The following is a 17,950-nucleotide window of genomic DNA, read 5'->3' as shown; positions in this document are numbered from 1 at the left end:
TTGTGAAAATGTCTATGCTATCCAGAGCAATTTATACATTCAATGGAATCCCTATCAAAATACCATGGACTTTCTTCACACAGTTGGAACAAATAATCCTAAAATTTGTATGGAACCAGAAAAGACCCCATATAGCCAGAGGAATGTTAAAAAAAGAAAACCAAAGCTTGTGGAATCACAATGCCAGACTTCAAGCTATATTACAAAGCTATGATCACCAAGAGAGAATGGTACTGGCACAAAAACAGACACGTAGATCAATGGAACAGAATTGAGAACCCAGAAATGGACCCTCAAAGTTGACCCTATGGTCAATTAATCTTTGTCAAAGCAGGAAATATCCAATGAAAATAAGAAAGTCCCTTCAATAAATGGTGTTGCGAAAATTGGACACCCACATGCAGAAGAATGAAACTTGACCATTCTCTTACACCATACAGAAAGGTAAACTCAAAATGAATGACAAACCTAAATGTGAGACTGTAATCCATCAAAACCCTAGAGGAGAACATAGGCAGCAACCTCTTTGACCTCGGCCAAAAGCAAAAATGAACTATTGGGACTTCATCAAGATAAAAAGCTTCTCCACAGCAAAGGAATCAATCAACCAAACTAAAGGGCAACCCAAAGAATGGGAGAAGATATTTAATATCAAATGACATATCAGATAAAGGGCTAGTATCTTAGGTCTATAAAGAACTTATCAAACTCAACACCCAAAAAAACAAACAATCCAGTCAAGAAATGGGCAGAAGACATGAACAGAATTTCTCCAAAGATGTACACATAACCAGCAGACACTTGAAAAAATTCTCCATATCACTTGATAACAGGGAAATACAAACCAAAACTACAATAGCATACCACTTTACACTGGTGAGAATGGCTACAACTAGCAAGACTGGAAGCAACAAATGTTGGCAAGAAAATGGAGAAAGGGGGACCTTCTTACACTGTTGCTGGGAATGTAAGCTGGTACAGCCATTCTGGAAAACAGTATGGAGATTCTTCAAGAAGTTAAAAATAGAGCTACCCTATGACTCAGCAATTGCACTACTGGTTATTTACCCCAAGATACAGATGTAGTGAAATTACAGGGCACCTACACCCCAATGTTCATAGCAGCAATATCCACAATAGCCAAACTGTGTAAGGAGCTGAAATGTCCTTCGACGAATGAATAAAGATGTAGTATATTTATATAATGGAATATTAATCAGCCATCAGAAAGGTTGAATACCTATCATTTATATTGACATAGATGGAACTAGAGGGTATTATGCTGATTGAAATAAGTCAATCAGAAAAGGTAAGAATCATATGATTTCACTCATCTGTGGAATACAAGAAATAGTGAGAGGAACCATAAGGGAAGGAGGGGAAACTGAGTAGGGAAAAATTAGAGAGGATAACAAACCATGAGAGACTCCCGACTCTGAGAAACAAACAATGGGTGTGGAAGGGGAGGTGAGTGGGGATGGGGTAACTGGGTAACAGGCACTAAGGAGGGCAGCTGATGTGATGAGCACTGAGTGTTATACTATGTGTTGGCAAACTAAATTTAAATAAAATAAATAAAAATTTAAAAAACATTATTAACTATGTGATCATATTTACACATTTAAATAAAATTATATCTATATTAGTAGTTTTTAAATTTTCCCAGCATATCGTTCAGTTAAAAATAGTAATTTCTATTATTACTGTATACATAATGAGACATCATTTTTATTTGTTAAAAAAATATCTGTACCTAGAAAAGTAATAATATCCAGTATTTGTTGAGCTCTTATGTTGTTCCATATACATATATACAAGCAAGATATAACTTTCAATCCTCTCAACAGTGTTAGAAGATAAGCAATGTTATCCCAACTTTACAGTTGTAGAAACTAAGACTTGGAGAAGTTCAGTGGCCTTCCCAGTGTCACCCAACAGGTGAGTGAAAGAACACTGGTGATAGTGCTTACACCCAAGGATAGAATAAGGATAGGTAGGGGAGAAAGCAACAGAAGGCTTACCCAGTTCCCTTTATTTACCTCAGAACATTTTCACCATTTTTAAAAAGATTTCTAAAAATTTATTGATTTGAGAGAGAGCACAAATAGTGGGGAGGGGCAGACAGAAAACGGAGAAGCATCCTCCCTGAGCAGGAAGACTGATTTGGGGCTTAATCCCAGGACCCTGAGACCAGGACCTGAGCCAAAGGCAGATGCTTAACTGACTGAACCACCCAGAAGACCCCATTTTCACTATTTTATGATAAGTCCATGTTTTAAAAACAAGTTCCAATTTTTTGTTTAATTTGACCTGCACCTCACCATAAAAGCAAAGAATTTGCTCTCCTTTTCTAAACCCCTCTGATATTTTCAAGTTTATTTCCCCTACTTATTTCTCTATATCATTTTTCTTTAGCTTTATTTTGGCCTCCTAACATTGTTCCGTCTCTTCAATTTTTCTCTCTCATCTTCAAAGTAAGATAAATTATATCCCCTGCCCCTCACACATAAGCACAAATCCTTGGGTGAACAGAAACCAAGCTCTCTTGTCAAGCTTACAGAGGATTACACATGTCAGAGAAACGCATTTTGATGTGAAACAGATCTGAATGCAAACTTCTAGAGAACCAGACCATCAAACATTATTTGAAGAGAGCAATCAGACAATATGCCTGGGGTACCATCAGCCAAAATTTATTGTCATACATGTTTAGAAGGAAATGGGACTAAGATAGAGACTGTGGATACCTTCAAAGACCCTGTATTAAGAGGGATTGGAATGTTGCACTCCAGTGTCAAATCCCACAGCAGTTGGAGAAAAATTTGGATTCAGAGAGAAAATCTCTTCAGCCTCTTAAGTCACTAGATCCCTGCCTCTGCTTAGCTCCTGACTGAGCATGTTCCAAGCTCCAGTTGGAAATGGTGATAGGGAGTGGATTAAGCACAGTTGGGCTTTTACGCTTAAACCTTGAGCATTAACGGTTCAGCAAAGCAAGGTTTTCCCATTAGAGCTACTGTACCTCCAAGTCCAACTATTGATAAGCTCCCAAGTTTAACGCATCTCTAAGAAATATGCATGTTTTTTGGCCACAAACTAGAGCACACATCTTAAAGTAGAATCAGGAGTCTAGGAAAACAGCCAAGTTGAGACTGCCTTGGCTAGATGAATAGTATTTCTCATATATTTCTGGGCTTAGAAGAATAAAAGTTTTCCCAATGCCAGCTTATCAAGTATAGTGGCAATGAGACATTAAGAGAAGGGAAAGAGGTCCTTAATATCATCTATTTTTTTAAAGACTCCACAAAAACAAACAAAAAATAATGTTAATACCTTCCACAGAAGAGAAAATAATTTTTAAAAAATTGAAAAAATAATTTTCAAAATGTCTGATCACTGAACTTCAACTAATTATTTTTGTCCTAATAGATACATAAAGATAGGCCTATTGCAGTAGACTCACTTTCAAAAATCTTGTTATAACTTCTAAGATTGTGAGTGAGGTTTAACCTGAGATTACATCATCTACAATCATGTCTTTTATCTGGAAATTTACCTGACTCTTTAAAAGACCATAGGAAGTGAGACATAGGAAGGTGGTAACACTCCACAAAATAATTACCAAAACTATACTTGACTAGTTGAAGAGGAAAGCTACCAGAATTCTCATAAAGGCTAACATCTCTCTGTTGTTAGTACATTACTCTTAGGGAGGAATTTCCCCAGTAGGTTCCCTCTGAGAGGCATGACTCTGGGACAAGGGAGGGAGAGGGATTGAACACAGTGAGAAGACAGCTGAATGGAATAAGGCAAAGGCAAGTATAACAAGCATGTGCCAAAATGGGTGACGGGGAATTTTCTTCCTTTTTGGAAGGAAATAATAATCATAGAAATAGCTACCAATCCTTAGGCATGCATCATGGGCCAGTACCTATGTCATATGCTTTCCTTGTAACCCTCACATGAATAACTTTTATTGCTTCTATTTTGAAGATGAGAAAACTAGTTTTGAAAAAGATACTTAGTTTTTGTCACACAACTAGAAAGTAGCAGTGGTAAAATGAAATCTCTCTCCTGATTCTGAAGTCCTCATTTTCAATCACATAAGAAAAAGAGATGTTACTTAATACATATATAAAGTTGAACAGGATAGAAAACTTGTATAAGGTATGTGCATGAGTAACAAGAGAAGGGAGGGGTGAGGAATGGGAAGGAAGAGGGAGAAGGGAACATGAGGGAAGAGAAAAATCAGGGTTTATCTGCAGGGCCATAGGAAGTCAACCAGGCATGATGGAGACTATGTTAATCTTCAAGCTAAGACATTCCTGTTTGTGTCCTTCCATTGCTGAACTACTTCAGAACTCTCTTTCTACCTTATACTCTTCTGTACTATATTATCATATAATATATGTATGTATATAATATTTTCTGTCCTCACAGATAGTTCGGAAGCTTTACTAATGAAAAGAAACAAGGAGAAGGAGCCAAGCTGTGAGATTAAATTTCCAGCATATTCAAATTTGTATTGATTTTAAGTTGTTAATTAAACTTACCTGGGGATACATCTCCAGGACCCAGACCAAAGTTTGTACAATCATGAGCATATATGACTCGTTTCATTATGACCCACTCTATTAATTCTACCCCAAGTAAATAAGGCACTAAGCTACCGTACTCTGTCCATTTTATTCTCAGCATTCCATCAAGAGTGTAAAAGAGAAACTGTCCAGAAGATCAAGCAATTTAAAATCTGTGAAAACAAGACTTTCTGTAACAGTCTCTGTATCAGTTGGACCTTTATTTACAAACAGAACTGACTGTCTGCCTTAAGCAAAATAGCTTTATCGAGGCTATAGGATTACTCAAAGAATTAAAGGAACTACTCAATATTAGAAGACAAGAGGAAGCAGGGATCAAGAGGAAGCAGGATCTCATCAACAGAATGACAAGACTGTAAAGAATCAGCTCCCATCATCTTTTCATACTGGCATCACTGAACTCAATATTTAAAGTCCCCAAAGTGAGAACTGAGTTGGTTTTGTTTGGATCACTAATGGACCCTTTGGCTAGGGAAGAACAAGGCAATTTGATTGACAATTCCACCAAGAATCTATACAATGGGGAAAAGACAATTACTCAAAAGAAAGTTAGGCAGAAGTTCCCCAAAATGGTGAGGTGGTAAATGGATGCTTCATAGAGGGGGGGATATCCACTAAAACATCCCAAGGTTTTTATTTCCCTCAGTTACTTATATTGCTTGTTAGTTTGAGCTGGATTCTTTAATTCCTATTGTCTCTTGTCTCTTTTTTTCTATCTGAGAAGACAAGAAGAGAGGGAGAAGGGAGGAAGAAAGGAACTTTCAGAAAGAAGGATGATTTTTGAAATTATTCAGGGCAATCACTCTGACTTAAAATAATGACCTTGTAACAGGCAATTTTAAAAGACTTGAAATGTTACAACAATAACAGAAATGTTTGTTTGGGCAACTTAAAACAGCTGTCTTCTCTGAGGACAGATTTTGATGAATGTGAGGCCCTTTGTTCAGCTGACACCTTGATATGCAAATCTGGGAGAAGAGACAAAGAGTAGAGAGTGTGTTATAGAAGAGAAGGTGGAGTGCAGTGATATGAGAATGTAGAATTGGAATTCAGAAAGTACATTCAGTTAATTACAAATCCTAGACTGCTCAGGGCATGGAAACTGAGGCTGCTGCTTTGGGAAAGCCATTTATAGTCTGTATACCATCATCAAACTAATCAATAAAGCAAATAGAGATGAAAAAGCAAGATATGGAGCATACGTGTAGAGAACAGTCTATGTGGAACTAGAGAGGGAACAAGATTAACTGAATAGGAGTACCTGGGTGGCTCAGTCAGTTAAGCATCTAACTGCAGCTTAGGTCATGATCTGACCTGTCCAGCTCCTGGCTCAGTAGGGAGTCTGTTTGTCCCGCCCACTCTGCCCCTCCCCCAGATGGTGGATGCCCTCACTATCTCTCATTCTTAAATAAATAAATAATATCTTTAAAAAATAAAGATTTCTAGGTCTTGGGTTCAAAAACATACTCCCCATTTCTTATAATAAATAGCTCTCAAAGTGAGCCATATGAATTGATTTCTGGTTTATGGATATCAAAACAATTCCAGAATTGGACAAATACCTTTAGTTAACCTTAGGAAGAAAGTTCCTGGCCTGCTTAGAAAGATCAGTGGACAGGAAGGGAGACAGAACATAAAGACTCCTAACTCGGGGAAACGAACTAGGGGTGGTGGAAGGGGAGGAGGGCGGGTGTTGGAGGGGAATGGGTGACGGGCACTGAGGTGGACACTTGACGGGATGAGCACTGGGTGTTTTTCTGTATGTTGGTAAATTAAACACCAATAAAAGTTAATTAAAAAAAAAAAAAAAAAAAAAGAAAGATCAGTGGAGAATACCAATGAAGTATAGCCTAGATGCCAAGATGCAGCATTAGATGCAAGGAGGGAAAAGCCTGTGATGAAACCCTACTATGGAAGCTTTAGCACCAGAAATTGTGGGAATGGAGATGAGAGCAGTAGAGTGGCAGTCCGGACCCATTTGTCAACTCAGGAAAATAGTAATTATAAGCAGAGATATGAAACCTGCATTTCTGATGGGCATTCCATTGCTAGCCCCACAGCCTATGTTGGGTGAATCTTAACACTACCAGCCTCCCTCTGATGGTGAGCGACCTAAGTGATGAGGACAGTCATCACTGCTTTTCACAGCTCTTGACTGGTGAGCGATTAATGTGATTAACAAGGACATCGGGTCCATTTGCATGATGAACTTGTAGCTCTGGGCACTGAGGAATTATGGTGATTAGCTATTCAGAGTGATTAAAAGTTCACTGGGTAAGGCAAAACCTCTACTGATTGGGGAAAAGTGATGGAGAGGGGCATGGCTGCTTCAAGCAGGGGGTGGTGGATGCTGATATAGAGCCACTAATATGAGGAACAGGGGATGGACATCAATTGTCATTAATTTGGTTGTATTCACAATGACCCATAATCTGAGTTTTCTTGACAGAAAAAAAGGAGGAGCAACAGAAACAATTAACAAAAGAACATGGTCTTGATGGGGGGAGGAGGGACTAAGATCTTTATCTTGAGAAAATAGAGTTAACTTTAAAACATCTCCATTAACTCTACTTTGGTCAGATTTAAGGATGGTTGACTCTATAACATATCGATGTGTAGAAACAGCACGGAGAAAACCTAGCAGAGTGGTTAAAACCTTGGGCTCTGGGGCCAGATAAATCAAGGTTAATCACACTCTTACCTACCAGTTGTGACCTTGTGAGGTTCACTCTAAATAACTCTCACTATGAGCTGCTGAAGGCTTCAATGAGAACTTAGAAAGTGTTTAGAAATGTGCCTAGGACATCATGCTTAAGAAATATTATTAGCAATAATAACCAAATGATCTTAAAATCATTTTGTCATTGCAGTTACAAGCAATTAAGCTACTCTTATGTACCCTGGTGAAGTCACTACCATTTCGGCATACTTACCATATTTATAGTTTATACAAAATTGAGGAAGATATTCTATGAAATTTATGACAGAATTGAGACCCCAAATGTTCTCAACTAGCTGAGATGATAAGCCAACCCTGATGTAATGAAATTGAATTCTGTAACTTATTCTAAATCAGGCATCATATTGACCACTGGAAATATAAAGATGATTAAAAAGTTGTCCGTGCTTCCAATAAGCTCCAAATATATTTAGAGAGAAAGACACAATACCACCAGAGGTGATCTCCTTGTATAAGCATAGTTGCAAGGCCATATCGAGAGGAAGGATGCGAGAGAAGAGGAAAGTGTAGGAACCTCTGCTAAATTTTGGACAGAGGAAACACAATGAGCTAAGGAATGAAGCATTAAATGGCATGGCATATTTGAGAGGCTACCATAAAAAGAGAGAAGTTGTGAGTGAAAGGAGGAAGGGATGGGGAAATATAAGCGAGACAAACCTCAAGTGCTATGTTTAAGAACATGCAGTTTGTCTTGAAGGGATCAAGGGGGAAATTACTAGCTTATTCAAGAAACATGTTTATTAGGCACCTATTATGTGCAAGACGTTTTTGGAGGGCATTGAGAATACAGCTGGTAGCCAACAAGAAATTCCTGTTCTCCTGGGGCTTTTATTTTGTGGAAAAAAAGGAAATAGACAATAAGCATGTAGAGAACTAAGGTTCTTTTATTTCCAGGTAGTAGTAGTAAGTGCTGTCAAATATGCTGCAAAAAAAAAAAAAAAGTATAATAAGGCAATGGAATAGTGATGAAGAGGCATGCTACTGGAGCCCAGATTGTCTAAGAGTGCTTCTCTAAAGAGGTGGCATTTGAAACCTAAATAACAAGAAGAACCAAGCCAGGCAAAGATGTAGTGGCACAATAATCCAAGGTGTAGAAAAAACAACTTCAACAACACACTATTTTAAGAGAGAGAAAGAAGGCAGTGCATTTGGAGCATATGAAAAAAGGAGGACTGGTAGGCCATCTAAGTAGAGAAGAAAGTAGGAGCCAGTTATCATTGGACAGGAGTTGTCCATGGAAATCATAGCACTAGCCACTTCTGTGGGCATTTCTTAAACTCTATTGGGATTTTTTTGTTACTGGCAATGACAGAAACTCCTTTCTGGCATCGAGAAAGCCCAAGCCAGGACTTCTGGGCTTTCTGCAGCATATAGAAAGTCCACACATCAAGGAGTTGTCATTCATTCTACATGACTTTCTAATGTCCCACTGGAAATTTATTTAGAGAAAATACTACTTATAATTTTCTAAGCCTAGACTCTAAATCCATTTTATATCATGACACAATTTTTTTAAATGAATATTTAATAACCCTTACATTTTCCAGAAACACAAATACCTTAAAAACTGAGGGAAGGGTGTACATTTTTTGTCCTGAACATTACCAAGAATATTTCAGGATATAATGATAGCAATGCTGCTTGAAGTCTCTAGTCAAAACACAAGTGTGTATTAATCTGCATTCATCACTTACATATTCCAGGTGACTTCCCCTAGAGAGACCAGTATTTATTTCCTTATGTCTTTTACTGTAATTATGCCTATGTATGTACATATTGAGATATATACTGCATTATATAAAAATTACTTTCTAGCTTTATTGGTAAATTTTACTAAAATTTTACTAGAATTATCACCAATGCTTCTCAAACTCTCCCAATAATTGAAGAGCAGGCAACATTCTGACACTCATTTTATGAAGCCAGCATTATCCTGATACCAAAATCAGAAAAGGACACTACCAGAAAACAACGTTTTCTAATATCCAATACCCCTGATGAATATAGATGCAAAAATTCCCAATAAAGTACTAGCCAACTGAATTCAGTAGCACTTTCAAAGGATCATTCACCATGATCATGTGGGACTTATCCCTGGGATGCAAGAATGGTTGAATATATGCAAATCGATCAGTGTTATATGTCACATTAATAGAACAAAAGAAAAGCACATGAGATCATCTCGATAGATATAGAAAGTGTATTTGATAATTTGATGTATTTGATATCATTCATTCATGATAAATAACTGAACAAATTGGACATAGAAGAAGCATATCTTAACATAACAAAGGCCATATATGACAAGCCCACATCATACTTAAGGGTGAAATGTTGAAAGCTTTTTTTCTAAGATCAGGAATAAGATAAGGGTGCCCACTCTCAACTACTCCCATTCAACATAGTCCTGGAAGTCCTAGCTAGAGCAATTAGGCTAAATAAATAAATAAATAGTATCAGGATTGTAAGAGAAAAGAAAAAATATCTATTTATGAATGACACTTATTTTATACATGGAAAATCCTAAAGGGGCAAAAAAAATTATATTATATTAAATATTAATATATTTATATTTATTATAAATAAATATATATTAATATATTTATAAATATTAATATAATTAAAAATTATATTAAATATAATCAATGAACTTAATAAAGTTTCATGATACAAAATCAACATACAAAAGTCAAGAGCATATCTAAACACTTCTAAAATTTATATGAAGCCAAAGAAGACCCCAAATAGCCAAATAATTCTGAGAAAGAACAAAGTACACTTTCTGATTTCGAGCTATGCTATAAAGCTATAGTCATCATAACAGTATGGTACTGGCATAAAAACAAATAGATCAAAGAAACAAAAGAGCCCAGAAATGAACCTAAGTATATATAGTCAACTATTCTTGACAAGGGAGCTGAGAACACCAATGGAGAAAGATAGTCTCTTCATTGTATGGTGCTGGGATAATTGAATATTCATGTAAAAGTATGAAAGTAGACCTCTAAATTATTCCTCTCACAAAAATTAACTCAAAATGGATTAAAGACTTAAATGTAAGACCAAAATCATGAAACTCCTGGATGAAAATATAAGAATAAAGCTTATTGGCATGGATCTTAGTGATGACTTTTTGGATAGGAAACGTAACACACAAGCAACAAAATAAAAAATAGACAAATGAGACTACATCAAACTAAAAATATTTTGCTCAACAAAACAAGCCATCAACAAAGTGAAAAGGCAACCTATGGAATAGAAAAAATATTTGTAATCCATATATCTAAGGTTTACCATCCAAAATGTATAAAGAACTCATAGAACTCAATAGCAAAAAACAAAAAACAAAAAACAAAAAACAAAAAACTGGTGGGTTTAACTGGTGGGTTTGGGAACCCACCAGTTAAAAAATGAGCAAAGAACTGAATAAACATTTTTCCAAAGAAGATATCTAAAAGGCAAACAGGTATACAAAAAGATGGTCAGCATCACTAGTCATTAAGGAAATGCAAATCAAAACCACAAAGGTATCACTTTACACCTGTTAGAATGTCATCATCTAAAAGACAAGAAATAACAAATGCTAGCGTGGATGTGGAGCAAAGGAAACCATGTACACCGTTAACAGGATTGTAAATTGGCACAGCCACTACAGAAAACAGTATGAAGGATCCTCAAGAAATTAAAAATCGGACTACCATATAATCTAGCAATTCTAGTTCTGGGAACATATACAAAGGAAATGAAAACACTAACTCAAAAAGATATCTGCACCCCCATTTTCATAACAGTATTATACACAATAGCCAAGACCTGGAAACCTAAGTATCTATCAAATGAATGGATAAAGATGTTGTGATACATATACAATGGAATATTATTCAGTCATAAAAATGAGGAAATCCTACCATTTGCAACAATTTGGGTAAAACTTGAAGCCATTTGGTTAGCAAAATAAGTCAGACAGAGAACAATAATGTATGTTCTCATTTATATGTAGTATCTTAAAAAACAAAAACAAAAATCCAAAGCCATAGAAAAAGAGATCACACTTGTAGTTATCAAAGGCAAGGGGTGAGGGTAAGGGATACTGGTTGAAGGTGGTCTAAAGGTGGAAACTTCCAGTTAGTAGATAAGTAAGTATTAGGGATGGGATATACAACATGATGACTGTAGTTAAGAAAGGTCTATGATATATAAGAAAGTTGTTAAGAGAGTAAACCGCAAGAGTTCTCATCACAAAATGAAATGTTCTTTTTATTTTATCTTTATGATATTATGAATATTAGCTGAACTTATTGTGATAATCAGTTCACAAAGTATGCAAATCAACCCGTTATGCTATATGCCTTAAACTTATACTGTGATGTATGTCAGTTATTTCTCAATAAAACTGGGGACAAAGCAATTTCTTTCTAATCATATAATTAGGACATTATATGTCTTAATATGTCCTTAGGACATATGTTCTTATAATAATATAAGTAGGACATTACTTCTACCTTTTAAAAATTATTTATCAGATAGGTTGCATTACCTGTGAGGTTTATTACAAGAGAGTAAAAAGAATGATTAAAAATATTTTTTTATAAAATGGAGTCTCTGGACATGGTAAACAGTGTGGATTTTATTCAAAGTCCAGTGAGAAGTTTGGAGATTATTAAATAAGGGAATGTTGTGATGTGACTTGCAGCTTTAAAAGCTCAAATCTGCATTTGTAGAAACCTGATTGCAGAAGGCAAGAGGGAAATCAGAGACACAAGTGAGATGTGTGATACAGGGGTCAAGGCAAGCAATGATGGAGGTCTAGACTAAGATGCTAAGAATGGAGTTGGTGAAAGTTCATCTCTTTGTCCATTGAGAACCCTCTAAGTATTTGAAGGCTATTATCATATCATTCTGTATTACTTTTCCCCTTTTTGCTAAACACACCCAGATCCTTCCATTGTATTCTACATAACATGGTTTCCAGACTTCTTTCCACCTTGTGAACAGTTATCTTTGTTGATATCTTCTGAAAAACTTCTAGATTGTAACTATCGCTCTCAAAGTAGAGTTCCCAGAATTGAGGAAAATTCTTCAACTTGGATTTGACTTATTTTCTGGACAGTTAAATAACTGGCATTTGTAACTTTTCTATCCTTTTGTCTACTACAGAATGAGCTAGTATGTTCTGTACCTGCATTGCACTGTTTATTTACATTCAGCTGGTGGCGAAATATGATTTCCCTTTCTACCTTAGACATCCTTTGAGCTTATACACTTACATTTGTAAGAATGTTACATTTGTAAGAATGTTACATTTCTAAGAATATTTCTACATTTCTAAGAATATTACCCTGATTAATTTTGATCTCTCCCTATCCGTTACCACTAGAAACCAATACCACATCATGAAGTGGATATGGAAAGAGAAGCCCTCTACGCACTACAAAGACCTAAAAAAAGTTTTTAAAAATGTAGCATAGGACACATTTCAGGTGAGCAGTCCAAGCAGCGGGTGTCACAGTGTTTGCCATTTTTTTAGGACCTCCAACTTGTATAGGTGGAGCCTTTCCTCAAAGTTGTTTTCTCTTAGGCAGCTGTGTTTGTTCTGTCACTAAACATCTCTATCTAGCAATAAAAATATCTTCCTTTAGTGTATCCAGTTGTACTTCTGCAAGAGAGGATCCTTCATGAAGTTATGAATTCCTCATCATTGGAAGTAGGTAAACAATGAGTAAATTATCTCTGCCTGTGTATGTTAAACAGAAAATTAAGCTTAGTGGCAACTTCAAGGCTGCCAGATTTACTAGGTCACACTTAGGATCCCTTATAATTCTGAAATTCTATTGATTCCATGATTCTTGTAGTCTTGTCAACTGTGTTTGAAATTACCCTACTTTTCTTAACTGGCACTTAGAATTTAGCTCAGTGAAACCTGTTCAAGCTATCTGGTGTTGCGCACAAACCACCCTAAGATATAGTGACATAAGGTAACAACCATTTTATTATGCTCATGGATTCGTCAGGTTAGGAATTTGAACAAGAAATCATAGAGCTGCGTTGTTTCTGCTCCCCAATGTCTGAGATTCTGTTGGGAAAGCTTATGTGGCTGGGATGACTCTGATGTCTGGAGAGGACTCAAATTGCTGGGGGCTGAAATAATCTGGGAGCTTCCTCACTCACATATCTGACACCTGTAGTGGGATAACACAGAAGCCAGTTTCAGCTGAAACTGTTGACCATAGTATCAGGAGGCTATTTCATGGGGCTTAGGCTTCCTCACAATATGGTGGATTAAGAATAGTCAAAGTTCTGACATGGCTTAGGACTCCAAGAGCAAGATGAAAACTGCATAGTGTTTTATGACCTAGCCTTGAAAGTCATCTGGCAACACTTTTAATAGGTTGAATCTATCCAGATTTAAAGAAAGGTGACATAGACCCTTTCCTCTCAATGAGAGAAATGTCAAATAGTATACAGCTACTTTTTAAAGCTGCCATATTTCCTATGGTGTTTATTATTAAATTTTAGATAATAACAACCAAAATTCTCTTTTTTTCTTCTGAATTTCCTGACTCTGATTGAAGTCAAGGTATGTGCCCGTGTAGCTTACAGACACTGGGGCTTCTAAGCACAATAGGGAAGAAAAGACTAAACCAAAATTTCTAGTGGATATGACAGAGATTTTTCTGGAGCCAAGAGCACATATGCCTTTGAAGTGGAACAAAGACTGACATTCTCGACACCTGCTGCTTCCTTTATAGACCCTAGGAACTCCAAGATTAAACTCTGCAGTACTCCAAACCCTGGGAGAAAAAGCCTTGCTCAGACTCAATTTATTGGACACTGACCTTTAATCCACTGAAATTTGTATGTGTTCAACAAGTCTCTCAATGCTCTGTTTTGGCTAATTGGTTACCCAGACATGTCCTCATCCTCACCTGGGGACTATAAACATGCCTGAGCCTCGGAGAAAAGGTACAGAGAAAGAGATGACTATGCTTCCAACAGAGGCCCATCAAGTTCAACTTCTGAGCACAAAGGAAGGGAAGGAAAGCTACCTATACAAGGGAGTTGACATGCTGGACGAAGCACTTCCCTCATGGCTCAGTGCAGTGCCGTTCTGGGCACCAAATACCAACTAATTATGTCTCACTGCACATCAGCAAAGGCTGATCTTATTAAAAGCATAAATCAGTCCTGTATTTCTGTAGGAAGGGTGTGGAGCTGGGTGTGTTCGTTCATATGTACAACATCATCAAAAACAAGAGATTTGGTCAAGTCATTGGCCATCTCTACATTAAGCTCACTCAAGATGCCAGAGTTCTGAGTTCAGAGATATTGAGCTCTCAGGTGCCAACTCCAAACCTTTGAAATCAAAGGCAGATTACAAGTCAACATCCTCACCTTTCACAGCAGACCCTGCAATCCTGGGCAAGGGCAAGAAATGGAATGTTATATGGTGATTGAGCAATCTTCATAATGGTAATTAATGAGAGTTAACTAAGTCAACCAAGCACTTACCACACAAGGGCCAAACTGCTTTACATATATTATTTCATTTCATTCTTGTAACAATCACATTTATGCATACAGAAACTGAGACTTAGAGAAGTGAAATAACTTAGAGTGCAAATTTGAGTGGAACTGATGGAGCCAAATTTGAGCTTGACACAGTACTTTAACAACTAGACAATACTGCTTCTGTTCATAAGCATCTGCAAGACACCTTCTAGGCATGCCCTGGGTGGGCAGCCAGGAAGGGCTGGAGAAGATGATGCCTGACCTGAGACTTCAGGGTAAGGTGAAACCAACTAGGCAGAGAGAAAAGGGAAAGGAGTATTGCAGGGAAGAGCAATGCAGGCACAGGAACAGTGTGTGTACAGGGCCTAATGATGCTGAGCCAAGCTGAAAATTCCTTAAAGTCAGGGATCATGTTTTCTTGCTCATCATGGAAGCCCTAGGTGTCTGGCACACAAGAGCTACATGGAGAGCCTAGAGAACACAGCAGTCACAAGCATATACTCTGGAGTCAGAATGCAGCGTTGAGCTATAGGACTCAAACCTATTTGATTTTTCCCATCTGTGAAAAACAGACTCAGCCTTCCCAGATTTGCTGTGAAGGAGGATGAGATGAGATCATATGGATAAAACGCATGCATAGTCTAGTGCAGCTGCAGTGAGAGCTCAAAAAATTATCACAATGGTGGTTTATTATTAGACTTCAGGAAGTCTTCTCGAAGGGAGTGAATGAATGATGTTCATGTCACTTATTAGAGAGCAGCAAGGATTACAGTGTGACTACAGAGCATGAGAAACAAGTGGTGCAGGCAAAGCTGATGCCAAATTGGACATCCCCACTTTGCTTTCCACTTTTTCTAATAGTCTGCGATCTTAATGTGGATGGCAATGAAAAGAAAGGTACCATTTTGCATTTATATTGTGGTTTGCACTTTATGACATACCTCGACAGTCATTTCTTCACTCAACTTTTAAACAAATATATGAAAAATACATGATGTGTGTGCTTTGTCCCTTTTTTGCACAAATCTGAAGAGGCTCAGAGGGTTGCAAGTACCTGTAAAAAGTGAACAGGTTGATAAGCAACAGAAAACAAAGCCCAATTATTCTGACTCCTGGCTCTTTATCCTTCCACATGGATAACAGAGCTAGTATAGACACTCAAGGATTTCCTCAGTACCAGGAAATCCACTTGAAAGGCTTGCTGGCTAGTCACCAAACTTGGTTACTTTTCCTCTTAGATCACGCCTTTGCTAATTCACTACATTTTTAAAAAATTTCTTAAAATGTTTTTGTCACAATAGCTGATTATTTTCTGTATTTTGGTTTATTATTATGATAATAATCTTTCTCCCTTTAAAAAAATCCATTCAGAATATCTAAGTCCTTTGCCTCAAGGTAAAAAAAAAAAATTAACTAAAAAATACCAGCCTGATCTTTAAAAAAAAAAAAAATGAAATTCCTTCAGTTTGGTAAATAGAAATCATCCCTTCTTGTTCCGTTCTGATGAACATAAATGTACTTTATATGTACATTTACTACAGGACTCCATTTCCCTTGCAGTTAGGTGCAACTATGCAATAGAGCTGTGGTCAGTGGATCATAGGCAGAAGCAGTTTGTAGTATTGAGGCCTAATCTAGGAGATCTTCCTCTTTCTCCCCTTGAGCAACAATTTAGAAGTTAAAGATGTTAGACCTCCAACACAGAAGGAATTTGAATCTCTTATTCACAGGTTTGGATGAAATTTCTAATTGCTCTGGAACATTCATTTTGGAAATTACATGAGCAAGAAATATATTTCTATTATGCTAATTCACTGAGGCTTATCTGTTTCAGCAGCTAACGTTATCCAGCTAATAAAAGCATAAAATATAAATATTACAAACCCAAACACTATATTTAAGACCATCTTCATAATTTTCAGACCCTACATTTTAAGGGCTCAGCTTCCTTATTAAAATTATGTCATGTCCTAATCTGGAAAGCAGGTGGTAATAAATGAGAGTTGCAAGAGTATAAATTCATTTTTGGCAGGTAGCCTATCTACCATTGCATCCCTAGCATCTCACACAATACCAGGCACAAGGTAAGTGTTCAATAAACGATGACATGTAGATGCTAAAGAACCATCCTAACATCTATCATCTAAAGAGATGACCATTGACTGTGATTTGAATGATTAGCTTCTCCAAAAGTAAAAGGATAATTTCCCATAGGAGGCATCTTACAGAGCAGGAGATCTGCTATGACTTGGTAACAGTTAAGGTAGTAAGATACTTTACTCATGCATTCTTCAAAGCTACTTATCGAGTACCTGTTATATGTCTGGCACTATTCCAGGGAATAAGGGTACAACAAAAAAAATAAAATAAAATAAAATAAAATAGACAATAAGGATTGTTTCTCTCTCTGAACCAGGAAGAAAAGGATAACTCTAATTTCGTAAGAAACTCTTATTGATGGAGAAAGCACAGACTTGAACCTGTGTAACAACCTTATTTTTTTACTGTGTTTTTCATTGTAACCTCCCATAACTGGCCTTGTATCCATCCCTACCACCCCACCAGCATTTTACTTTTGTTTTATGGTGGTATTTAAGGTGATGTCTTGGGCCACCTAGGAAAGTTACTCAGTTTTTCTGGGTACCTCCCATATATACATAAGATATACATGTTAATCAGTGTGTTTGTTTTTATCTTGTTAATCTGTCTTTTATTTCAAAGGTTCTCATCCAAGAACTCAGAGGGTAAAGGGAAATTATTTTTCCACCTCTATATGTCTAATAAATTTCTTTATGTATGTTTAAACCCTTGCACACAAACCTGGGTCCCTAAATCAGCTGGATGCTCAGTCATTTGGGCCCATATTATAAGAATGCATGTGTACCAGATAGCAAAGCTATGAAAGATACAGTGTGATAATAGCCCACTCTCTGAAAGCATAAGAACACCTGCTGCAAAGTGGTAAAGAAAGGAAATCATCAACTGAAAGCTTGAGAACAAATTAACCAAATCCACACTCAAGAATTTCAACCATGCAGGGGGGAAAAAAAAAGCACAGCAACAAGAGTGGTAAAGATAACACTCTGTGGCTGATCATATAGTTGAC

The sequence above is a fragment of the Vulpes lagopus genome, chromosome 3 (assembly GCF_018345385.1).
Source record: "Vulpes lagopus strain Blue_001 chromosome 3, ASM1834538v1, whole genome shotgun sequence".
Lineage (NCBI taxonomy): Eukaryota > Metazoa > Chordata > Mammalia > Carnivora > Canidae > Vulpes > Vulpes lagopus.
Note: the sequence above shows the minus strand (reverse complement) of the source record.